This window comes from Ailuropoda melanoleuca, chromosome 4, assembly GCF_002007445.2.
Source record: "Ailuropoda melanoleuca isolate Jingjing chromosome 4, ASM200744v2, whole genome shotgun sequence".
NCBI lineage: Eukaryota > Metazoa > Chordata > Mammalia > Carnivora > Ursidae > Ailuropoda > Ailuropoda melanoleuca.
In genome coordinates this window covers 140079125-140105564 of record NC_048221.1, presented here as the reverse complement: position 1 = coordinate 140105564, position 26440 = coordinate 140079125, and the positions used below count along the sequence as shown (strand labels likewise).

Sequence of the window (26440 nt, the reverse complement as noted above, 5' to 3'; positions counted from 1 at the left end):
GATAAGCTGGATTGATCCTTTCAAATATTCATATCAAACACAGCTTATTAGAAACAGTTTCAGTCTAAACAAACAGCCTCAGGAATACAATAAAATACGCAGACAGATCACTGTTGCTGTAGGAGCGTGACGTTTTCTCTTCCTTATGGGATGTGCACTCACACGTCAGCTGGAAGAGGAGAGCACCCCCACAAAGTTTTCAGTGCTGCCTTGTAGATGTGTGATGTTGAAATGTTTTATTTGACATCCACAGCAAAAGTACGAGATTTTTAAAAATTAAAAATTAAGTTCCAGTTTTACCAACATGGAAGTGAAGCTCCAGGAGCTAGAGGCCAAGGTTTGCCAGACACACCACAGCAGGTAATGTCACGGTGAGTCACGCCATTCTGGAGCATTATTTAGAGCTTTTCAGTCAAAACCCATCTTTCATTGGTAGCCGGGGTATAATTGCATTAACATCGTGTGTGGTTTGCAGGAGGTTTGGGGGAGCTTTAAATCTGTTTAAAGAAATGAAAATATGGTAGAGTCCCAAACCATTAAGAGTAACTTCTAAGTGGCTCCCCGTTGAATTTCTATGTGCTCTGCACCCCCACAGGGGTGTTACTCAGGATCTAAGTAAGTCAAGGCTGCGGCTGGGGTCTGTTTTAGGGATAGGAGTCCCTTCTTCAGGGCTAACCCACCTGCCATCCTTTGTCCTTTGTCATAATCACTAGGGCTCAGAGCAACAAAGTGCACCGGCCAATGTCGGGGGTAGCAGCTGCCCCACAAAGCTGTGGGACCGATTTCCTTTGTCACCATGTTCTTTATCTTTGTAGTGGCCACAGCCTTGGGGGCGTGAGCATTCCATCGCCCTTTGCCTGTCTTTGTCACCACCTAGTTTTCAAACGCTGTCTTTCCACCGGAAGTGATCTTTCTCACACATTAACTCTGTCTTCATTTCGCGCCCTTGTTCTTGGCTTTCGAGGACCATCTTCCTATTTGCCACAGGGACGTGGCTCTTCCCTCCATCTCTCAGTGTCCTTCTCTATGTTATGGTAGTTGGTTAAAGGGACACTTGTCATGGTTAATGATATATCGTAGCAAATAAAGCTCTGGAATTCAACACCTGAGTTCTGACGCAACAGCACAACTCACTGGTCTTGAGCAAGAGCACAGACTCAAATTTCCTATCTCTCCCTTTCCTCATCTCTAAACCTTGTGTGTCCATGTCTCCTGTCTGTTCCTTCATGTCCCCTCATGCGTCCACTCTGCTGTGCATCCCAGGCCATCCTGCCCCTGGCTCCTGGTAGGACTTGGTAGGTCAGAGAAAGAGAGGAGGGTGATGCCTGAGTATTGTGCTGTGTCTTTAATACAGTTCCTCCTGTCACACTGTTGGTGTGATGCCCCGTGGGCATCATCTAGACGCATCCCCGCACAGACAGTGCCTGGAAGGCTCTCGGCAGCCAGCGTCGTGACTTTCTCTCCTCATGACGTCCAACAGTCTGTCCCTAGTCTCACCCTTTTGGGTGATGACAGCTCAGCAGCTTCTAGACCTGCAAACTGACACCCAACAGCAGAGGGATGGTTAGTCTCTTCAAAAATAAACCCTCCTAATGTAAGCATGCCTCTGTTTCTCCCTGGGGTCCTGACTGATACCAACTGCCCCATAGTTTGTTTTTTGTGTGTCTTGTTTGTTTTTGGTTTGGGTGTGTGCGTGCACATGTGTGTGTGTGTGTGTGTGTGTGTGTGTAATAAAGCAATATGATGTATGCAAAATCCTGAGCATCCCATCTGACACAGAGCACTAATGTGTACTCAATATGGGTTAACAAGTGAACCTGGTCACTGGGGGAGCCCCATGCTCCAAACCAGAACTGTGAAGCTAGGAAGGACCTCCTCCTGCCTCAACACCACCCCTGACATCTCCACAGACTCCCTTTGTCAGTGTGATCAGCAGAATAATGCCCCCCACCAGCAGCAAAGATGCCCATGTCCCAATCTCCAGAACCTGCAAATGTGTCCGGTGATGTGGCAAAGCGGAGTGACGAGGAGATACACGGTAGGAGTGGGAGAAGCTACCATCCCCACTTCATCCCCCCAAAACCTACCCAATCTGAACTTGAACCACCTATGCTGAATTTGAGGTTCATATAAATTTGAGTTTGAGCCAGATGATTGATAAGGAACTCAAGTAAACATAAACAGTGATGACACTTTTCCAGAATGTCCTTCTCCTCTTTCAAAGACTTTCAGAGTATTGACCTCATTAGGAAATGCTGGAAGTAGCAATCCCTAATTCCCATGTTTTCCTTTAATAACTTTCTCTGTCCATCAATAAAAGGACCACCATGATAGTCCTGAGAGGCCAATTCCTTGGGTTTAACAGTCAAGGCTCCATTCAGCCCCCATCTCCTAATTACGACTATGTGCACAAAGCTAAATAATTCATCTCTGTCCTACCTCTGTACATGTTCCAAGTTTTATACAGTATTTCCTGCCCATGTTTTGCAGTGCTCTAGGCAAGCTGGATGCATTCCGCATGTTTAATTCAGCTCATAAATCAATCTCTTTGGTCCCTTCATCCCATATTCTTCTTTAAGCCCCCTCCAATCTGTCCACAGACGTGTGGCATGGAGGCATCCCTGTCTGGATCTGTCACACCAGCAGTGTGACAGGGAAAACTGTACTAAAGGCACAGCTTGTCTCTTTAATAAAGAAATGGCAGCCCTGTGCGTGCGTGCGTGCACATTACAAGCACCGTGTAGGTTTTCAGAGATCGCCCTACTCTACGATCCTACTTCATTCATTCATCAATCCATTCGTTCATTCACCCGTGCCTTTTAAAGATAGCCTTGTGCTGGGCAGGGTCCAGACAGTGAGTGAGACAGACATGGATTCTGTGTTGACAGATCTTATATTTTTATGGGAAAACAGACAATTAAGTAATACAAACATAAATCAAGAAGATAATCTCTTATGTTGACAAATGAAACAAGTGAAAGCACAAGTGGGGGTGGGGACTGGTTACACTAGAGACAGTGGTCAACAGAGCTCTCTTGACAATAGATACTTGAGGTCCCAGAACCTAAAGAAAAAAGCAGATGCAGCGCTTGCGGGGCCAGGCGAGCCTTTCGTCTAAAGGCCTGGATGCCGACGAGCGTATCCTGTAAACCGTCCGGAGGCCGTGCAGGAGGCCAGGAGGGAGGTGGAAGGTGGCCAAGAGGGCAGAGTCCACAGACCGGGAAGAAGCATTTAGCTTTTATTCTGAATCCAGTGGGAAGCCAATGAAGGGTTTAGATAGAAGTGGTATCAGACACTTCCTGTATATGAAAACAGATGATTTCATCTCATATGTTCCTGAAGGGTAGGGTCCAGAGTATTGGAAGTGAGGAAGAGTGGGAACAGTGAGAACAGGAACACCACTTACTATGCTACCACAGTCATCAGACAAGAGGTGATAGCAGCTTGACTAGGACACCTGCACTAGAGACAGGGATATGTGTTTAATGTCGGATTCATTTTGGTGGTGGAACAGTAGAACTTGGTTTTGGACCGGAGATAATGGCGAAAAAGGAGAAATTCTATGGGTGACTGCCGAGTCTGGAGTCTGGGAAATTGGCTACATGGTGACCTTGGAGAGTCAAGGGGTGTGGAGGTAGGAGCCTGGAGTTCACGGGGACCACTGAAGATATAAATGTGGGAGCCAGCAAAGCAGGGCTCCCTTCACCCCAGTTAAGGTCGCAAACTTGCATGAGATCGTCAGAAAGAGAGGATAGAGAGGAAGCTACAGGGCCAAGTGGAATGACTTCATCTTTTAGGAACGGAGTGGCAAAGGAAGAGGAGAAGAGCTTCCAGAGAAGGAAAAGGACAACAAGGACGATCTGATCACAGAAAACATTAGAGCCCAGAAATAAAGAAAATCATCAAAGTGAGGTAACTATCTGAGAGTTCCAGGGCTCTTGGACTCAGCTTTGGAGCTGTGCCCACTACACCATCGACAATATCCTGAGTCGGGGTCTTTCTTAGCTCAAACTCTTTTCAGAACCTCCTTTCAAAAGGATTTTATTCTGAATCATTAACAGCATCCAATTCTTTCAATGTCTGTGAATGAGTTTGGTTTTATCACCAAAGAAGAAGCAGCTCTCAATCTACTTCCTCGTCTCCAACTAGAGTGACAGGATCTAGACTGAGGGGCAGCTCTGGAAGGCCGGGGCCAGGCTGGTGGCAGACTTGCAGGATACCCTTATCCTAGTGTCGCTGAAAAGCCCCTCGGCAGCCCGGCAGTGTGAAGCTCCACCCCTTTCTCAAAGGTGGGTGTATTTGTTCAGGACTGGACATCAGTCCCCCTGTGCGGTACTTCCTGCTATTCCCCTGGTCTCGGGACCCTCCCCACTGTCCTTACCAGGATCACAGGAGGACGGATTTGGCAATCTGATCCTCATTTAGGAGAGTTAGCAGCTCCGAAGTCCCCTCTATATTCTGCTCGAGAGCGTTCGAGTTCCTATATCTTCGTATCCATCCGTAAGCACAGAGGCTCTAAGCTTTCTCAAACATCTGCGGTATCGAGGGTGTGGCAAGAGTCCTTTCTTAGGCTCACAGCAGCATTGCATGGGACAGAGCGCCCACATAAGTGAGAAGGAAAACGTATGTCTCAAGACCACAAAGGATAAATAACCACCAGGTCTCAGGCAATACTTTGCCTCTCTCTCTGTCTCTCTCTCTGTGTCTCTCTCTGTGTGTCTCTGTGTGTGTGTCTGTCTCTGTCTCTCTGTCTCTGTCTCTCGACAAAAGTTCTGTACAATAAAGGCACAGCGCAAAGCTTAATTCCATCAGTGTAGCAAACATACAACCTCATCAGCATTCCAAACACCTTTGTGAACGTAACAAATGTAAACATAAAGGAAACACATTACATTTAAACAGAAAGGCAATTGAGGTGAAGCTTTCAAAAGCCTATATTTTACAGTTTTTATGGTAAAAATGCTGGATTCTAAACTTAGCACAGCAACAAACTCTGGGCAGTGAACATTCCATTTTTTTGGCTACAAAAATGTATGTTTTTTAAACAAATGAAAGGAAAATGAAATTTTCTGCAATGTCCAGCCCAGTTTTCTCTGCTCCTATACTAAAGTTTGGTTCCAGCAAGCTAACTAAGACTAAAGTATTATGTTGCCTTCCTCAACTCCTTTGTGTATGAAGTTCCCTCCAGGAACTCATGGGGGGCACAGCAGACTCACTGTTCTGGGGACAACTTGACATATGCCAATTAATAACACAAAAATCTCACACCAACTTTTTTTTTTTAAGTAGGCTCCATACCCAATGTGGAGCCTAAGGCAGAGCCTGAACTCACAACCCTGAGATCAAGACCTGAACTGAAATCAAGTGTCAGATGCTAACCGACTGAGCCACCCAGGTGCCCAGGGGCCCCTTTCAGAGTAACTTGTTACTGTGCACATTGATACAGTTTTAGTTTAATAATGTAACAAGCTGTGTTTCGTTTCATAATGCTGATTAAGTCTGTCTCTTTACTGTCTTTAAATATCTGAAGTTCAAAAGAGCACATGTATTTCTAAGCAGATGGATTTGAATTAGTGAGTCCAGGTGACATTTGAGGTGTAAAAAAAAAAAAAAAAAAGAACGAACACAAAATTCAGCCAAGTAAATTTGAAGACCTAATTGGCTTTCTTGAGCAATTTCTGAATCGGGCAGCAAGTGGAGAGACGCTCCGGCAGCTGTAAGTAGGGGAAGGAGTTTGCAGGAAGGACGGTGGGCAAGAAGCGTTCTTTTCGGGGAACAAAGAACAGCAGGGTTTTCATCTTTGCATCTTTCAGACCTGATCAGGACCTTTCAGAAGGACTTTTGATGTCTGGCTTGCAAGTGGACACCTTCATTTTGCACGTGACAAAGGGACAGTTCGTAAGATGGGTGGTGTTGAGAAGGGCAGGAAGATTTTGTTCAGCAGTGTGCTCCGTGTCATGCTGTTGAACAGAGAGTCAGGGCAAGCATGAGACCGGCCAAATCTCCATGGTCCCTTTGGGCAAAAGTCAGGTCAGGCCCCTGGATTTTCTTGCACGGATACCAACAAGAACAAAGGCATCACCCGGGGAGAGGAGACACTGATGGAGTATTTGGGGAACCACAAGAAGAGCATCCCTGGAACAAAAATGGTCTTTACGGGCATTAAGAAGACTGGGGAAAAGGCAGACATGATAGCTGATCTCAACAAAGCAACTAAGGAGTCACAGTTGGCCACTGCCTTATTTGTTACAAAACAAAAATGTCTCATGAGGTTTTCTCTATGTGTGCCATATTTCGATTATCTCCTACCCCAGAATGCAGATCATGAATGGCTGATAGAATATTTCTTTTGGACAGCCCTGATTTAAATAAGATCGCCTTGTGGCTAAACGCGTGTGATCAGCATTTAGAACTTAATAGGAATTCTGGACCAACAGGTGTTGTCACTGTTCTCCCTTTAAAGATACAGTTGGAATCGGTTCATCATGTTGAGCTTTTCCAGGAGATGGTCGATGCCATCTCTCAACCTGTAGGACATTGGTTTTATATTTAGATTTAGATAACTGGTCATATTAATATATTTAAGTAATGAGGCACTCCCTTCATTGTCTCATAGAACAGCAAGACTCAGCTGTGTTTCAAGCGTGCTCACTAGCCTGTTAGTGGCAAGGGTTGAAGAAAAGCTGGCAAAGTCCACTTTAGCTTTTTGGTCTTAACTATGCCATTTTTTTTAAAGATCTTATTTATTTTTTTGGAAAAGAGAGAGAGGGAGAGAGAGCACAAGCCGGGGAGGGCAGAGCGAGAAGCAGACTCCCCACTGAACAGGGAGCCCGACATGCGGCTTGATCCCAGGACCCTGAGATCACGACCTGAGCCAAAAGCAGACGCTTAACTGACTGAGCCACCCAGCCACCCCTTAACTATGCCAATGTAGTTAAAATTCCCTGCACCTAAAATGTTGCCTTTTGCTTAATGAAAGGCATTTTAGTGTGGTGTATGTATAATATTAAATAAAGAATATTTGACACTTCTCACATTTTATAGATGATCTTTAAGGTCAGATGCTTTTAAAATTCAGTGTGACAACATATAGTAGCCAACTTGGCTTGTGAATTCTTTGCTAAGTCAGACTAAGTGACAATTCAAGGTTGTCTTCTAAACAGCTGTCCAAAAACACAACTGTGGAATCACCATATATGTATGATTGGTAATGGTGCTTTTGCCAGCTCGTTGGCAGCGTTAAAGTCGAGGAAATGTATCATCAGCACGAATTTATAAATTAGGTGATAAGGCTTAAGATATTTAAAAACAAGGGGCGCCTGGGTGGCTTGGTAGGTTAAGCGCCTGCCTTCAGCTCAGGTCATGATCCCGGGATCCTGGGATGGAGCCCCGCATCTGGCTCCCTGCTCAGCGGGAGTCTGCTTCTTTGTCTGCCTCTCCCCCGCTTGTGGTCTCTCTCTCTTTCTCTCTCTCTCTCTCAAATTAATAAATAAAATCTTTTTTAAAAAATAATTAAAAACAAAATCGTAGGTAAAAAAATAAAAGGTCACATTTCTGGGAGAGGCTGAAACAGTCATCAGGTCTTGGTTTCCTTTCGTGGGGGCAAATGACCCCATCCGGGTCTTGTTGTTTCTTTTTTAACAGGATGACATTTTAGTTCTCATCATGAGAAAAAGGAGCAGAAGGAGAGAAAGAGTATGAGGGAACTTTCCTATTGATTCCTTTTAGAGTGTCTAGAAATGTCCATAATGTGTTTAGAACTCAAGACTTGATATAATTACTTTCATAAACACTATAAACACAAAGATAACTTCTGCTGTGGGACACAGTATTAGTCCACACTCCTTCAGTAACGAATGCCTGACACACTTTAAACTCACTTCAGCACAAAGAGGAATTCGCTCACTCCCAGTAAGGGAGAAGGTTGTGACTCGCAACCACGGCATAGAGCCCAGAGACTCCAATTCTGATACTGTCCGAATTCTGTGTGTCTCTCAGCTTTGGTTCCTTCACGGGATGACATTATTTCCTCTTAATGTCCACAACCTTCTGGGTGTCGGGGGACAGTGACATCTGACCTCAGAAAGGTGCAGGTTTTGATCACCTCAGCCTCATGAGTCTGGAATAGAAAAACCATCCTTCTCTCGAGTCTACGGATGAAAGTCACAGGATCTTGTCCCTGGGCTCTGCTGTCCCCTGTGTTCGGGCCAGGAGAACAGAGCAGGAGGGGTGGCCAGTCCTGGATGACCATGGAGCAGAAGAGCTGCTGGTCCTCTGGGGAAGAAGGTGCTGTTTCCAGGAAAAGATGGGAAGGGACGCTGGGCAGAGGAAGACACCAGATGTCCACTGCAGACAGCTAGTGAATACATTATCCTGTCAACAAATGCGTGTCCAATTAAAGGACAATTCCGTTTTCTCACTTGGTACCAAATAAATTGTAATAGTGACAACTATTCTGGCTAAGAATGAAGCTCGTCTCCACAAGCTTTAATATGAGAAGACAGTGTCCAGTGGAGGCCGCTGCTTGAGTTAATTTGGTCAGGTTGGGTGGAGACAGATTTGAAAAAGAATCAACGCTATTATAGTAATTCTCTCTTTTTTTACCCCAGACCCCTACTGTTGTAATAGTTTAGACATTTTCCTTCAAAATTGATAAAATTTAAGACATTACACCAGTGACCTCGTGGGCAATTTTGTTAATTAGTTCACATCGCTGTCCAAATGGTTGACCATTATTACAGTTACTACTGCATAAAATGCGCTATAAAATGAAGAGAGTTCCAGAATTCCTATATTCTCATATTATTATCTGTTAAAAAAAAATACAGACACACACACATATGTAACCAGAGAGCAAAAGAAACTCTAGATTCGCAAATGTACCTGTTTGTTTTTGTTTGTTCTGGAAGCTCCGACGAGAGTGAAGTCATCCAACTGCCCAGCCTGGCGTTGATACGTAAATGAATCCGTGGTGGACCCACTGGCTCCTTCGCTGACCTACGTGTCAGTACCTGACTATCCTGCCATTTCTGTACGGAGAGAAATCAACCCAAAGGCACAGTTCTTATCACCCCTGAACACACGTGCAAAACATATTCCCTAAAACAGGTAGACCCAAACCCAACTCCGTAATCTGGGCTAATGCACTCTCAGGTATCCCAGGTTGTTTCCTTCTCAGATCAGACACTTGAAGATCTGTGTTTGAAGGTTCATATATTAGACCAAGGATGCTGGCCTTGAAGGATGCAGGAAGCCCTCAAGAGGTTGCCCAAAGGAGGCCTGGATCAAACACTGCCCTGGGCTGTGGGGCATCAATGCAGCCCTAAACTCTCCGTCAAAGGTCTTCAGGCAAATGACCTTGGCCCACTAAGGGTGCCTTTCCTTCCCTGTGTTACTATCACGGTAACCTAAAGGCAGCACCTTGCTGACCCATGTGGCCTCAGAGTTCCTGTGATAAAGTTATGAAGACTACTTTTCACTGGAGTTGGTTTTCAAAACATCTGTTAGAACTGGGAGGGCTACCAGAGAACCAAACCTAACAAAACCATTTTTAAAGCCTCTTTTGAGATAAATATTTACGTAGCAGTGAGATTAGGAGAATTTAAATATTTTTTTAAATGTTCATATCTTGTATAATGCTAACTGATTATTGCTTTCATTTAGGGAAAACCAAGATGGCACCTAGGTACTGACAATGATGAAGACAGATACATGGGGTCCTGAGGGCCCTGAAATGCAGCAGGGTCCCTGACTTTCTACTCTCACTGTATCTCATTGAACTTTTGACTGTCTTCTTAGAAAAGTTTAGCAAAGTGAAACAAAACAAAACTGGATGTGCTGTCGATTGAAACTGTGGGAGGAATTATGATATTTAAAAGTAGGTCTGGGTGGGCCCAGAATTTGCACGTCCGACAGGCTGTGAGGTGGCGCTGCTGGGCCAGGGTCCCCACTGTGAGGACCACTGTGTTGAGTGCGTCTCATTCTAATACGAGTTTTAAATCATTAGGGGTTGCCTTTGATGGTTTTCTAATTGTTTCCCCTTTCTGAGTTAAAACAAAAAGCTAGCTAAGGTTTCTAAAGTTGGGCCCTCATTTGTAATAATCAGAAGAATACTCTGCATTAACCGCTATTGTTTCTAAATAGCAGAGCAGGCCGCATGGGACGTGTGCAGTCATGACAGCATGACTCACCCCATCCCCAAATCAACTCAGGCTGCAAAAAGGCGACGAGAGCCTCGGGGAACGTCTCTTGCGTGCTTCCCCCACAGTGGTGCTGCTTTGGGGAGCAACCATGGGCTAGAGGGCTTCCTCAAAGCCCTCCCATGTGACAGAGGTACAGGGGAACACCTCTCTCTTCTTCCTTAGAAAGATCATGCATATGAGGTCATTGGAAAACCCTCAGGTTTCCCTGTGTCCCCCGGAATCACCCATGTGCAGAGCTTCTCCTCGGCCAGGAGGGGGTGCTTGCTTCTTACATCCAGGTTCCCTGTCCCCCTATCCCGGACTCCCCCAGCCCTCACCCCCCACCCCCGCCCACCGGGGAACAGTCACTGTGTTGGTAGCTGTGCTGATGTGCTTATTACAGGATCAGAAATAAGGACACAACATGCCAATAGCTGTGTGTTTTGGCATAAACATTTAGAAGCATGCTTTTAGATGTCACTTACAAATTCCTTCTCCCTTTTCTGCAACTGAGGATTAAAGGTTGGAGAAGCCAAGGATGTTCCAAAGCAGCACGGGCAGGAGAGGTGGATGGCCATGAAGACACACAGACTCCCCATGAAATTCTTCATGTAGACCCTCAGATCGCCCGCCTCCCTGCTGGTGAGAAGGGGCGCTGGTCGGGATCTGAGTCCGAGACTCAGCAGAGGTGAGCTGAGCGGCCTGTCTCCGTCAGGCAGGAAGACAACCAAACCCCACAGACCCGCCCCCTCCGAGGGGCTCCTCGTAACGTCCGTTTGTCCCCTGCTTTTCCGTTTTGTGTCTGCGGTCACACGACGTCTCCACCTTTTGATACCGATTTATCTCCAGAGTCCAAATATTTCTCTAACAGACAAGAAAACTGAGGCCAGAAAGTCAGATGGCTTTCCAGATGTCAGGAAAGAAGACGCGCTGCGAGAAGCAGACTGAATTCTGGGCCACCGCGTTCCAGGCGACCGAAGGGAGGTCCGGAAGGTCTTGCTCATCGTTTCCCATTGGCTTAGTAGACGCACTGGCTTCTTATTATGAAGTTACATTACCACGAAGTGATGACAAGGGTCCCGGAGCCTCAGCACTATGGACATCTGGGGACAGAAAACTCTCTGATGTGTGTGTGTGTGCGTGTGCACGCGTGTGGTATGTATGCGTGAGTGCGTGTGTTTGTATGGACGTGTGGTGTGTGTATACGTGTAGTGTGGTGTGTATGATTGTGTGATGTGTCTGTAGTGTGAATGTACGTGTGATGTGTGGTGTGTATGTGTGTGCGGTGTGTGTGTGTCTGTAAGTGATGAATGAAGCTCCGGGACATTCTCTGGTTAGCACGAAGGGCGCGAGCTCTCTGCTTCTGCCGGAGTACGAGTGACTGGGTTTCCTCTCGGCCTGAAACGAGCGAGACACCAGGCAGAACCCCTGCCCGGCGGGGTCAGACACGGGCGCTCAGGCGGGCTGCAGGCCCCGGAGGGGGAGCAGTGGGGAGCCTGCCTTCGCCCCCGCCTGCCCTCGCCGCCCCTGCTGCCCCAGGAGGGTCCAGGAGGACGACTCCCGCACCTCTCGCAGTTAGAGGAGACGTGGGCTCCTCACCCAGACATCTCAGAACAGCACATCATGCAGTCTGCGCAAGCGCCAGGGGCCCAGCATCGCCCCATCTGCTTCCCACACAGCCCAGCGCGCACGCGTGATGGCCACAGCCCGAGACGCCCTCCGGGGCCCGGGGAAAGGAAGCCCTAGCCCCTGCTGCAAACTGCAGTGCACAAACTCACCGTCACCGTGCCTGCCAAGGTACAACGCCTTCCTGTTTCCTGAGGAAAGACTTCCTTTCTAGAGAGGCTGTTCTCTTTTTGTACACTATCCCCATGGATTTGGGGGAAAGTCTTTGTGTTCCTGTTAATAAACATACTTTTTATTACTGAAAATAGTGATTATTTCCATCTGGCTATAGTCACACCTATTTATATTTTTTTCAGCTTTTGCACTGAACAACCGCCCCCAAAACTCCCACCCCCACCCCCCCCCACCCCCGCCAGGGAAAGGTAAAGTTCCCAGCCCCATAGAGACAGAAGGGAATGGATTGTGCTAACAATTTGCCAAACCTCAATTTTCCCTTCTTTTAAAAAGAGATAATGTGGTAATAATCATACTAATAATGAGAATATCTTCCCCCAAGTCTGCAGCGAGGGCTAAGTGAGTTCATGCATATATAATGCAGGAAGGCAGCCGGCACATTATAAATGCTGAGTAAATGTTAGCCAGCATCAGTATTCTCACTGCGGCTACTATCACTTTTACTCTTGTTAGTAAAAGAACGGGGACACGGAGTAGTGTGAAACACGGGGGGGAGAATCCCAGCTCTGATCTACCAGCCATTGGATTATTCAGTCNCCCCTCCGAGGGGCTCCTCGTAACGTCCGTTTGTCCCCTGCTTTTCCGTTTTGTGTCTGCGGTCACACGACGTCTCCACCTTTTGATACCGATTTATCTCCAGAGTCCAAATATTTCTCTAACAGACAAGAAAACTGAGGCCAGAAAGTCAGATGGCTTTCCAGATGTCAGGAAAGAAGACGCGCTGCGAGAAGCAGACTGAATTCTGGGCCACCGCGTTCCAGGCGACCGAAGGGAGGTCCGGAAGGTCTTGCTCATCGTTTCCCATTGGCTTAGTAGACGCACTGGCTTCTTATTATGAAGTTACATTACCACGAAGTGATGACAAGGGTCCCGGAGCCTCAGCACTATGGACATCTGGGGACAGAAAACTCTCTGATGTGTGTGTGTGTGCGTGTGCACACGTGTGGTATGTATGCGTGAGTGCGTGTGTTTGTATGGACGTGTGGTGTGTGTATACGTGTAGTGTGGTGTGTATGATTGTGTGATGTGTCTGTAGTGTGAATGTACGTGTGATGTGTGGTGTGTATGTGTGTGCGGTGTGTGTGTGTCTGTAAGTGATGAATGAAGCTCCGGGACATTCTCTGGTTAGCACGAAGGGCGCCAGCTCTCTGCTTCTGCCGGAGTACGAGTGACTGGGTTTCCTCTCGGCCTGAAACGAGCGAGACACCAGGCAGAACCCCTGCCCGGCGGGGTCAGACACGGGCGCTCAGGCGGGCTGCAGGCCCCGGAGGGGGAGCAGTGGGGAGCCTGCCTTCGCCCCCGCCTGCCCTCGCCGCCCCTGCTGCCCCAGGAGGGTCCAGGAGGACGACTCCCGCACCTCTCGCAGTTAGAGGAGACGTGGGCTCCTCACCCAGACATCTCAGAACAGCACATCATGCAGTCTGCGCAAGCGCCAGGGGCCCAGCATCGCCCCATCTGCTTCCCACACAGCCCAGCGCGCACGCGTGATGGCCACAGCCCGAGACGCCCTCCGGGGCCCGGGGAAAGGAAGCCCTAGCCCCTGCTGCAAACTGCAGTGCACAAACTCACCGTCACCGTGCCTGCCAAGGTACAACGCCTTCCTGTTTCCTGAGGAAAGACTTCCTTTCTAGAGAGGCTGTTCTCTTTTTGTACACTATCCCCATGGATTTGGGGGAAAGTCTTTGTGTTCCTGTTAATAAACATACTTTTTATTACTGAAAATAGTGATTATTTCCATCTGGCTATAGTCACACCTATTTATATTTTTTTCAGCTTTTGCACTGAACAACCGCCCCCAAAACTCCCACCCCCACCTCCCCCCCCCACCCCCGCCAGGGAAAGGTAAAGTTCCCAGCCCCATAGAGACAGAAGGGAATGGATTGTGCTAACAATTTGCCAAACCTCAATTTTCCCTTCTTTTAAAAAGAGATAATGTGGTAATAATCATACTAATAATGAGAATATCTTCCCCCAAGTCTGCAGCGAGGGCTAAGTGAGTTCATGCATATATAATGCAGGAAGGCAGCCGGCACATTATAAATGCTGAGTAAATGTTAGCCAGCATCAGTATTCTCACTGCGGCTACTATCACTTTTACTCTTGTTAGTAAAAGAACGGGGACACGGAGTAGTGTGAAACACGGGGGGGAGAATCCCAGCTCTGATCTACCAGCCATTGGATTATTCAGTCCATGACCACCTCTCACCCTATTTTCCCGCAGGCACATGGTGATAATCATGCAATCTTTTTCAATGCTCAATGAAGTCAGGATCCAAACCTGTTCGACTCCAGAACCCTTGCTGCTTCAGATCCCAGAAAGCCTAATTATTGGTGAATCTGAACTGAAAAGCCACATCGTCCTGTGGAAGGCACGCGGGGGACATGACCACCCTGCAGCCGTCTCTGAGTGTTGGATCCCTGGGTCCTGCAGTCCTAGGTTTTCACATAGAAAACAATTCAGGATACACATGAATTTGTATCCGTTCTCATCTCTTTCCAGAGAGCTGCTACCACTCCCAGAAAATTTCTTCTGAGCAGTGCACGGCTCCCCATCTGCAGATATGCCATTTACCTAGACAAGCCTTCCTGTAGCAGGAAATGCAGGAACGGGCAGACATGACTCAGAGTTCCAATTAAAAAAAGGAAATTTGCATTAGGCGAGCTAACTGCCTGTTTCAATTAGGAACAGCAGCTCTCTCCTCCTTCCTTCCCAAGGAGAGAGGAACATCAGGGATGTGGGTTTGGATTTCTGCAGGGGGGTGTGTGACTGTCCTGATTCAAAGTGCTTATGGGGGCGGGGGGGGAGCTCAGAAATATGGCAACGTACAAAAGGTTGAGACCTGCCCGTGAAGAAGATGGATGCCTCCCTTCCACCGGGCTCTCTCTGTCTCTTTAACTCTTCTTCGTCTGTTCTCTCTGAGACCCTGGCAGCCCTCACAGCTGTGACCTCTCTAAACTGTCAGCCTCAGATTAACTGATACTTCATCAATTTCGCCTGAACTACATTTGCAACCCAGTCTCAGGAGGACAGCCCAGTGCATCAAACACCATGCATTAGCCTCCCGGAGCCAGATTTTCTTCAAAACGATGGGGGCATTTTCCAATATTCTTGCAGGGGCCTGAGCAACAAGCCTGGGGGGATTTTGCCCACAGGGGGAAGAGCAGAAGCCTCTGATTATTCCTTGTAAATTTTTCATGAGGACATCTGCCCACGCTCCACTTCTCGAGAGCTGCCCTCTCTCTCTGCGTTCAGGCCTCCTGACGAGGCATGAAAAACGAGAATGATTAGGCTCAGTCCCCATTAGCCAGGAAGTGGCTGCTGGAAGCTGTGGGATTTCAGGCTGGGAGAGGGGCTGGGTCTGCTGGGGAAGCTCTTTGAAACAAAAGACCAGCTCTTAGGTGAGTCTACAGATGGAGGCCACCCATGGGGAGGTGGTCCCAGCAGCACAGATGGCGCAGCCTAGCCTCCAGACCCCCCTGATCCAGGCCTGGGGAACCGGGTGCCTGGCCCCACACCCCATCCCGCCCTCCTTCCCCTTTCATTCCAGGGACGGCCTCCAGCGTGGCGTGGGGCGCACAGCCAAGTCAAAGCCAGGAGATTTAAAGTGCAGAGATGGGGGAGGGAAGCCCTTCCTTTTTTTAAATAATAAAATCGAACCATTCCTTGGAAACACTAGCAGCTTACAAGCTTTAAAATCTTATCTCTTTCCATACAGTTCAAATCAAGAGCCAGCAGCTCTTTCTCATTAATGCATCAAATCATGCCGATGTCCTTTTTGTGCTCCCTTTGAAGTGACATGTGCTTCAATTTATTTTTAATCTTCTAAGTGATGTCGTAAGGACTGCCGCCCCTGTGACATATGACGTTGCGTTCTTGGGGGCTGTTGAGCCCGGGAGTGCGCGCCGGACCCACACTGCACCCCAGAGCTCAACCCAGAGTCCGCAGAGAGCAACCTCCAACGAGGGGGAGGGGGGACGCCTCAAAGGGAGAGTTCCACCGAGGAGGTAAATCCATCAAGAAACTCACCGTGCACACCTTGGAAACGCCACCTTTTGTGCTCGGCGTGGCCGGTCCTCGGGGGAGCCACTGGCAGCCCTCCATGGAGCCACAGTGCCACCCAGTGGCCGCGCCGGGGGACTCCCTGCCTCCCCTCGGGGTCGCGGACTAAGGGGAGATGACGGAAACGGGCTGGTATGAACTATTTGCCCTGAATATCACATCTTTAAATTGTTATCCACATGAAAGAAGGCCTGGTACTGATTCAAAGCCACCTTGATGGGGAAATCTGAGAATGTCCATAAAAGGCAGTGCGCACAGAACTGAGGGATGGTTTCTCTTGTTGTTTTGTTTCGCTCCCCCCCCCCATAGCTGTGCTGGTGATTACTTATTTCAGAGCAAAATAAAATTAAATACAGTAGCTTCATTGCTTAATTAATTCGTGGGTGCATAACACAATCCAATTCAAAGATCCACACAACTGAACCTGCTTTGGGCGGGGGGGGGGGGGGGGGGGGGTGCCCCTCCCCAACAGGAGGAAGTGGCTGGAATCCTGCTCTGGCCAGCAGTCCTCTACCATGGGGTCTCCTCGCGCCTTCCCTGTTTAGCACCCCTAATTCCTCAACCACACCGTGGATGCTTAAAAATCCTTACTGGTGAATAGGTTGGTTCTCAAATCAGAAATGCCTGCATCTTGAAGGCAGAAACAATGGCAAAATCTTTGCATCCATACTTAAGCTTCATCCATGGCCTTATCTCTTCAAATCTATGTGTGAGCAATCACAACGTCTGTGAATGGGTTTTTTTTTTTCCATCTATAAAAAAAAGAGAGATTGTGCTGGCAAGAAAAATTTATAGTACCATTTTTCCCCCCAGAAGTTTTCAATGAATTACTTACCGGAACCTTTAAAAATCTCCTCTAAGTGAGTTATTTCAGAAAAGGTTATTTAGTGAGCACTGGAAATTATTAGATTAAACCATCTGAAATTGCCATTTTATGGGCTAAAAAAATCATCAAATATGAGTAATTTCGTAAGATATAACCTAAAATACCTTTTCTCAGAGAATTAGATCATACTAATTGAGTGTCTACTGTGGCAGGCATTTTAGTACTGAAGCAATTGCGTGAACAGCGTTGCTACCGTCTCTGTGCTCTTGGATTATCAGGATCTATGAGGACTGAAAACCATAATCCATCAGTAACGTGATGCTTCCATCATCCTACCATCGTGTCGTAAAGAATGTTCCGGAGGCTGAGACCACAGATGTGTGAGAGAACAGAGGAGTGTGAATCAGTGGTTTGCTATAATCATAACTTGTCCAGGAATAGCTTCCATTTATTGAGCACAGATGATCGGTCAGGCACACAGAACATCAACTTAATTTTAAAATGAATTGAGAATAAAAAAAGGAAAAATAATAAAGAAAGTCTTACAAATGCTGGAGGTCAGAATCTGAGGTGGGGTAAATATTATTTTCTCCTCCAAATACACACAAGAATGGTTTCTTGGAAGCACATCCAGCAGACAGCTCACACTTTATAACCATTTTATATGTGTTTGCACATTCTAAAACTGGGTCAATTAGTGGTAAGATCGTCTGATGTCCTGAAGTGTTTTCCCCTCTTCCCTGGTCTTTCAATCTCTCAGGGCGTCTCTGCTCTGTCAGAGGCTTGTTGCAATAGCTCGCATTTCTGGTCTAGAATGGCATCGTCCAATTCTGTGTTCTCTGATCACGTACCCATTTAGTAAAACAATCTGAGAAAATAAAAACACCAATGAGTATTTACCCATTCATTCATTATAGATACACAGCTACTGAAGATGTGTCCATGATACAACAAAGGCAAAAAGGAACACCTTGGAGGATGAGATAAGAGAAAGGAATAATGCTTAAAATTAATTTTTATTTATAAACAAAATTCTGGCATAAGAAATATATTATTATATTTTAATAAAAGTACTCTGATTAAATATTTGTTCATTTTTGTTTGGCTTGACACTTTGTGATATAATAAAGTTCCACGTTTCAGCTTATTTTTCACTTTAAATTGTTGTCAGAGTTGAAAAATCTATTTCACCAAAGTATATGGGATCCAAACTGAAGTGAATCATTAGTTGTGCTTTCTAGGTCTGATTACCATGTTTCAATCCCAACCAGCGATTATCTGAAGATTTTTACTTTAACAATCCTTTTAAGTACTTTGCAATGTGATAAATAGCAAACATGTTTGTACTACAAAAGATTTTCATATTCACTTCCCATGTCTTTAAAAAGTATTGCAAGGGGCTCCTGGGTGGCTCAGTCGTTGGGCATCTGCCTTCGGCTCAGGGCATGATCCCGGTGTTCTGGGATTGAGCCGCGCATCGGGCTCCTTCTCTGGGAGCCTGCTCCTTCCTCTCCCACTCCCCCTGCTTGGGTTCCATCTCTCGCTGGCTGTCTCTGTCTCAAACGAATAAATAAAATATTTAAAATAAACAAATTAATTAATTAAATTAAATAAAAATAAAAAGTATTGCAACATCATGGGGCCTCTGGATGCAGTCAGTTAAGTGTCCGTCTCTTGGTTTCATCTCAGGTCATGATCTCAGGGTTGTGAGATCAAGCCCCACGTCGGGCTCTACACTCAGCCTGGAGTCCACTTGAGATTCTTTCTCCCTCTCCCTCTGCCCCTCCCACTCATGCTCTCTTTCTCTCTGTCCCTCTTTCAAATCAATCAATCAATCAATCTTGAAAGGAAAAAAAAGTATTGCCACATTGTAAATGCTGCCTTCCTGAGAATAATGTGGTAAATGAATGATTTATGCCAGGATCCTTTCTTGTGTTGTTGTTAGTATTTAAGCAAAGTATCACTGGTTATCCTAATATAATTTTTTCATTAATTATTGCTTTGCTAACTGAATAATTTGCTGTTCAGAATAGAGCTCTGGTACATCTTTCTTTAGCAGATCACAAAGAAGTTGTTCTTGGTGTGTTCCATTATTGAAACTGAATTCAGTAAATACCATCCGATTAAACATATTAGAAACATCTGTACTTTCCCCCAACTGCATAGCAAACCTCCAAGACTGAGTAACTTATTCACAAACTGGTCTCTTCCCACCTTCCATTATATTTGTAGGCATCTTCCAAAAAGGTCTGAAGACAAAGGGTACCATTTTGTATATGCCACATGGTTTTCTCTATGTTGCTTTGGCCATTTTTACCAAAGTAGGATGAAAAATATTGTGTTAGTTGGTGTGGCTTTCTCTCTCTCTCTCTCTCTCTCTCTCTCTCTCTCTCTCTCTTTTACTGAGAAAGGAAACTCAAAAGTGGCTTCTACAGAACTATCATTAAGTTCAGTGGAATTTTGCAAAGTATATGATTAAACAACCTAAAACTTCCAGCCTTGCTGATAAACGCTTGTCTTCATATTTGGATCCTTAGTTTCCAATGCCTTGCTAATTATGATGGATTTGCACTTTCATTCCTTAATACCCCAAGGTATTGACTCTCTGCACACAGAAAGTGAGGTTCACAGTTAACAAGAGTGGATGTAAATCTATATTTATAATAATTTTTCATAATTTTGAAATCGGTATTTGTTATTGTCAGATTTTTTTTGGTTGCCATCATCTTCATCTGGTTATGATGGATGAAGAATTCGCATCAACAGCAGAACATTCGGCAGCTCTGTTACTTCCTCTTAGCTCACCTGGCTTGCAATATTAGTACTAGCCTCAATCTGTGGTTTTTGCAGAAATACTTTCAAGGTATTTACCCACTTTGGAGCACTAGCAAAGTAAAACTAGGGTAAAAGAGTCAATCAGTGCACTCGATCGGAAACGAGTAACCTGCAGTCACTTGTGGCTCTGAAAACGTGGGAGGGCAGGCAGCGCCGTCGACCCTCCCCTGGCCCTAGGGACCTCCCGCTCCTCCTCGGGAAGACTGACGCCGCGCGGAGCGAGAGCACCGGGCCCCGGCGCACACTGGTGTAGTCAGTTCTGCTCCAACGCTTGTTTTGACACCCGCATTTGTGTCAACGTGGTTCACATATTAGGAAACAATTTGAGAATCATGTAAAAGCTGTGTTTGCAGGTGCATGATTCCATTCACAGAAGCACTAGGTGAACACAAGAGACTGCACCCAGCCAATCGGAGCCTGGCAACACACACACACACCTCTATCCCCTCCCTGCTGCCACAGATGGCCACGTGTGTCATGAGCCACACCCATCACATCTGCCCTTAGAACTTGCCCTCGCACGCCACATCAGCCTCCTTCCTCCACTCCCCGTGGCTCCCAGGCTGACCTCTCAGCACCCGGTCCTCAAACAAACCTCAGGCTTTTCTCAGGGTTAAGTGAGATACTACCATATTTACTGTAGTATCGACGCAGCCTTTGTCATGTGTACAACTGTAGGACTGTTTCTATGCTGTTCTTAGGCTTTTTTTTTTTTTTTACCTCACTGATAACCATGCCAGGGCTGTGCCCCTAGCATCATGTTCCCCATAATGGATTCATTGCCCAATTTTGCATAGTTTGGCAAGCTTTAGGAATACTTGCCCCTGTGTAGCAGAACTGACCTCAACTTGTTCTTTTCTGCCTCTTCCACCACCCGTGGCCAAAAGCGTCCCTGACTTATTCAGGCACCTGAACTGGACATGAGGACCTGGAGAGGCCTTCGGAGAAAGTGACATCCCAGCTAAAAGCAGAGGCTGGAAGGAAGAAGTCCCCAGGCCAAGGAAACAGGAACCCCACTGGTGTTCTATCAGGTGCGTCTATGCGTAATGTCAGTTTCATCCTCAGGACAGTCCCGGGGGCCGGACATTAGTATCCTCGTGTTAGACACAGGACATAGAGGCCCTGAGCTATCAGGACTTACTGAAGCTCATGTGGCTTTTGCAGCTACGGGACTCCATTGCCCAGCACCCTTCCATCACGCTTGACTGGTATGGCTCCTCGCCTGAGTGTCCTGGTCCTGATCCTGACCCTGACCCACCAGATGTCCGAATAGATAGCCCGTGTCCTCGCTCCTCAGAGAGACATACACTGAAAGGTCACGGAGTTGTCACCTCTAGGGAGAGAGACACCCACCACCAACGTTGAACAGGATGGCGAGATGAAGATGTCTGACTCTACACAGCCTGGTCTCTACTGTACTGTGACCTACGGTGGCTCTAAAGGAGCACGTTCCCCGAAGTTCATAAAAGAGGCAGCTACAGGTGGAGCTGGTGTTCATGACAGCAGCTCCTGGTACCAGCTTTTTCTGCTGCAAATGCCTGGTGGCCTCCATCGAGGGCGGCTTCCAGCAGAAGCAACTCCAGGAAGGAGCTTGCTGCCCAGGAGGCAACAACGCCTGGAAACAGCTGCTCCAGGACCTGGCCCTGACGGGGGTTCTCCCCGCACCCCGCTCTTCCCCTCTGTGGAAACAGATGTCTGTCTTTGGCAGCTGGCCAGACTGGCGTCATCTTCCCACATGAGAGCAGGCACTGGCTGTGGAGCTGGAGGAAGTCACTTTGACTTTCTTAGTTTCAGGTTCCTCTTACATAAACTAGACTAAATGCCCCTCGATGCTGCTGCAAAAATTAATTGGGATAAGATACGGCCCAAGGGCATGGCCATAAAAGGCACTCAATCCCTATTAGCTCCCTTCTTGTGTCCTGTGTGTGTGTGGTATGGGTGTATGGTGTGGTGTGTGTGTGTGAATGTGAATGGATTTATAGTGTGTATGTGGCATGACGTGTGTGGTATGTGAGGCGTGTGTGTGTGATATGATGCATGTGTGGTACAATGTGTATGTGTGGCATGTGTGTGGTGTGGCATTTGTGTGGTTTCGTGTGTGTGTGTGTGTGTGGTGTGGGGGGTGTGTGTGACGTGTGTGTAGTGCGGTCTGTGTGAGGTATGGGGTGTGTGGTGTAGCATGTGCATGTGGTGTGGGGTGTGTGGCATTGCTGTTTGTGGTGCGTAAGAGAGTGTGTGTGGTACAGTGCGTGTGTGGTGTGTGTGTGTGGTACGACATGTGTGTGGTATGGTGTATGTGATGTGGAGACAGTGGTGTGGTGTGTTTGTGGTGTTGTGATTGTGGTATGGTATGTTTGTGTGGTGTGGTGACTGTGCTGTAGCATGTGTGTGATGTGGTGTTTGTGTGTGGTGGGTGATTATGGTGTGTTATGTGTGTGGTATGGTATGTGTATGTGTGGTGTGGTGTGTGTGCGGTATGGTGACTGTGCTATGGTGTGTGGTATGCTGTTTGTGTGGTGGGGTGATTACGGTGTGGTGTGTGGTGTGGTATGATGTGGTGACAGTAGTGTGTGTGTGGTGTGGAATGATGTGGTGACAGTAGTGTGTGTGTGGTGTGGTGACTGGTACGGTGTGGTGTGTGGTGTGAGGCGAGTGTGGTGTGGTGTGTGTGGTGTATAAGAGTGTGTGTGGTGTTGTGTGTGAGTGTGGTGTGGTAACTGTGGTGTGGCATGTGTGTGGTGTGTAGGAAAGTGTGTGTGGTGTGTGTGTGGTGCAGCGAGTGAGTGGTGTGTAAGAGGGTCTGTGGTGTGGTGTGTGTGTACATGATGGGTGTGTTGGAGTGCATGCTTCCTCCACTCTAGAGCACAGTCGACAGAAGTTTCGACTGCGTTACTCTGCTGGGATGCAGCTCATTCAGAAAGAGCTGCTTTTCCCAAGTGACAATCCCAGGCTGATAGAGAAGGGATGGCAGAAGAAAGGACACAGAGGCTGGAGAGGACAAGGCACGTGCCCAAAGTAGCCTGCTGTCCTAGGCAATATGGCGCACTGAGAAGGGCATAACCAGAGTCTGGACCATCACTCCATCATTTGCCAGCTGGGCAACATTAGACAAGAGCCAGCGGGAGCCTCAGCGTCCTCACAGCCGGGCGGAGAGATTGGCTCCAGGCCCAGGGAGCAGCCCCGTGGGCCCCCGCTGCCTGTGGTGGGCTGACCTGGACGGCACATTGGAGGGAGGGGCCGTCCTGAGCCCGGCCTCCATGGGATGGGGGCAGGAAAGCAGGGGCAGAGCAACCTGAGCCCCATCCCACCAAAGGACAGTTACCAGAAAGTTCCTACAAAGCCGGACTGGGTCCTCATAGACGTCCTGGGGCCTTGATACGCTCAGTTCACTCAGGGAACTCTGGGTCCATGCATCTTACACCTTCATCTTAAGAAGACCAGGCCCGGGAGGGGCGCAGTCCTTCCCTTGGCCTGTGCGTATGCACACACGCACACACACACACACACACACACACACACACACACACAGAGCACATCCAGCTCAGAGCTCTGGCCCAGCGCTCCTCGCTGTAGGGACAGCTTTCTCTTCTTGCCACTTCTCATCGTGCACATTTTCTCTGCAAAGTCGCTCTCTCCCACAAGCATGTGAACTTGACCCGAGTCCTTTTGGCCAACAGCTCAATAGAGGTAAGTGTTCCTAACTCCCAGGGTCGGGGTTCGTGCTAATAAATCACCGGGTGGAAGTTAATACCAAGAACACAGTTGGTACGGAGGAGACACCAGCAGGAAGCCTGGGTTCACTGCCCACGGGTCTGGGATCCACCAAAAACCCAAGTCCAGGAGCTCGGTCTCTCTCCCTCCCATCTGTTGCTCCGTAACTCACCACAAGGTGGAGCTCCTGGAGCGCGGGGTCCTCCCTAGCTCCTCCCCCAGAGAGAAGCCTCTGGATGGAGGGAGGGAAGGTTTCCTGGTGATGCCCGGTCCCCCAATGGTGTGGCTTAGGGACTGGTGTTACTGGTATTCCGGGATGCTCTGGGAGGGGAAGTGCAGTTTGTTCGGGGTTCTTTGAGCCTTTTCTGATTTCCTCAAATCCAAGTATCAAATAAGGGGTCTGCTTCACCCACACGGAGGTACAGATGGCCCCGGATCCTGTGCCCGTGAGTTACTGTCAAATTCCACGACCACTAGATAGACTGTGTACCGTGAAGGCCATTTCAGTGAGTCAGGCCTCGGCCCAAAGGGAGCCTGACGTTTGTCCACCTTGCGTCTTCCTTGCTCCTGGCTCTGGCACGGTTCTGCGTCCGCCCAGCTCTCAACTTCTGACTTGCTTTCCTGTCTTCATGTGTTCCTTGGTGAACAGCAGGCGTGGCTGCCCTGATCTGCAGGCAGATATGTACCAGCAAGGAGCTGAATGTCTACACCCGCCTCAGGCATGCGCTCTGTCTGCACCCTGGCATTTGCACGTCCTGCTCAGAAACCACCTGAAATCAGCCTCCTTGGGCGATGACCCAGCCGGGTGTTCCCCATTCCCTCTCCAGAGAACTGTGGGCAGAGAGGTAGCCTTGACCTTGTTAGTCCCTGGCATTCTTTGGTAACATTTTAATCAAAGGGCAGCTTCCTATCCACTTAATTTAGCACACCATGTAAGGGTGTAATTCACGTCTCTCCATTTAAAACAAAACAAAACAAAATGATTTATGGTACTTTTTTCCTGCGCATCAGAAGGAATCCCCATGTGGTTAAGTGTTTCACAAATATTCAAGAGCTGGCAGCTTTTTAGAATGAAAATCCCCTTGTAAATCCTTCTAATGAAAACAGCACTCTCTAGGAGGCACACAGACCTTTTATGGAGCACTTAGCTTCTCCTGGATTCCTGACCAATGTGATCTCTGTCGCTAACAGTTGTCTTTGAACCTGCTGGAGACGGAGGAGCACTGGACAAGGAGCCCGAATCCCCAGGCAGGCGCCTGCTGTGTGACCTGCTGGGGTTCCTGGGTCTCAGCACCACCCTGTGAAGGGACCATCTTCACACTGACTCATAAGAGGTTGCCAGATAAAACTAGAACTAGCAGCCGATGGCACCTGTTGCATGGGTAGTTACATTAACAAACAATGGGAAGGTTTTCCACAAATCCTAAACTATTTAACAAATGTAAGAAATCAACATATCCAACTAAGAACCAATTTCCTGTGTTTGTATTTGAATGAAATGACTGATGGACTGTCCTTCTTCCTCGGATAAACAGAAAGAGAAGCTAGGGGGAGAAAGACAGTGAGGAGGAGAAGGTGCTGCCAGCCCCAGTGAGAAGGAGGGGGAAAGAACAGCCGTGGTGGTTCCTGGCCGGGTGTGTGTGAAGCTGTGTGCATGGGGTTGTGGGTACAGCAGCTCCTCCCATCCTGGCTTCCATTCAGTGTCGTAGAATTGTTTCTAAGTTTACACAGTAGGACAGAGAACTTGAATCACATATGCAGAGTCGCACAGGTAAATTGGCAAAGCACAGAGCCCCCCACTGCAAACTGGGCTCCTTCTGTCCCTTTGTAATGACCCCAATGCTGTGTGCCCTTCCGCCTCCCGGAAGTTTCTGCCCAAGGGAGTTTTCTCACTCCCTGGAAAAAATGCAGAGTAGAGAAGGAGGAAGAAGGTCTCTCTGCTCCCGGGAGATGGTGTGAATATGACCTGGCGAGAGAGAAAGTGGAAGGGGCCCGTCTCTCGTCCCCAGGAAAGCTCACAGGCTAAACTCCAAACTGTCATAACCAACTGAAACAGTGGCACCACAAAAGGAGCAATACACTTTTTGAGAAGGAATTTAAGGCAGTGAGGTTAAACCTGTTTCCTCTGAATATTAGCTCTTTTAACGGAAGAGCTGACGCAACCATTGGTTGAGGCAATCAGGGCAAGAACGACGGTGAGAACGAAGAAGACAGCAGGCCGAATGCTTGAATGTGGCAAAGGCAAAGACACAAGGCGCCTGCTCATGCTTGTTCTTAGGGCTCAGTCGGGCTGAAAAGTTAATTCTGTGGGAAGCACAATGAAGAGAAAGAAGGTTGAGGCCCCTAACCATCAGAGAGGCAGGAGGGAGGGGACGTGGCATGGAGGGCAGGGCAGGGGGGCCACCAATGTTGCCTCAGCCTCCATGGGGGTCTCCATTAGCTGGCACTGTCCAGCCCATGTGGCCATCCCGGCCCAGATGGTGCTTTCTTCCGCAGAGGCACACCACCCTTCCATGAGAGCTCAGGGCCACAGACAGGGACTCACAACCGTGACCTTGTCAAGACTGACCTTCCAGAAGAGAACTCAAGGACCATCAGGTCACACCACACTTTCTGGTGTCCCCTTGCTCCCTCTGTCCCCACCCCACAAACCCTTTAGCTCCTTCTCAACCAAAAGTTTAAGACCTGGGGCTCCTGGGGGGCTCAGTTGGTTAAGCATCCCATTCTTAATCTCAGCTCAGGTCTTGATCTCAGGGTTGTGAGTACAAGCCCCATGTTGGGCTCCACACTGGGTGTGGACACAACTTAGGAAAAAAAAAATCCTGGGGCGCCTGGGTGGCTCAGCCATTAAGCGTCTGCCTTCGGCTCAGGTCATGATCCCAGGGTCCTGGGATCAAGCCCCACATCGGGCTCCCTGCGCCACGGGAAGCCTGCTTCTCCCTCTCACACTCCCCTTGCTTGTGTTCC

At 47.9% G+C, this 26440-nt stretch overlaps 1 long non-coding RNA gene across 1 annotated transcript; it reads right to left on the bottom strand.

Annotated features, from left to right (window-relative positions):
- Nucleotides 1-1477: 1477 nt before the first annotated feature.
- On the bottom strand, nt 1478-12010 carry LOC117801807. Its single transcript, XR_004624521.1, has 3 exons — nt 10667-12010; nt 8884-9029; nt 1478-1539 (listed from the first exon to the last, which is right to left on the bottom strand). It is a non-coding gene; the product is annotated as an uncharacterized LOC117801807 (long non-coding RNA).
- Nucleotides 12011-26440: the final 14430 nt, after the last annotated feature.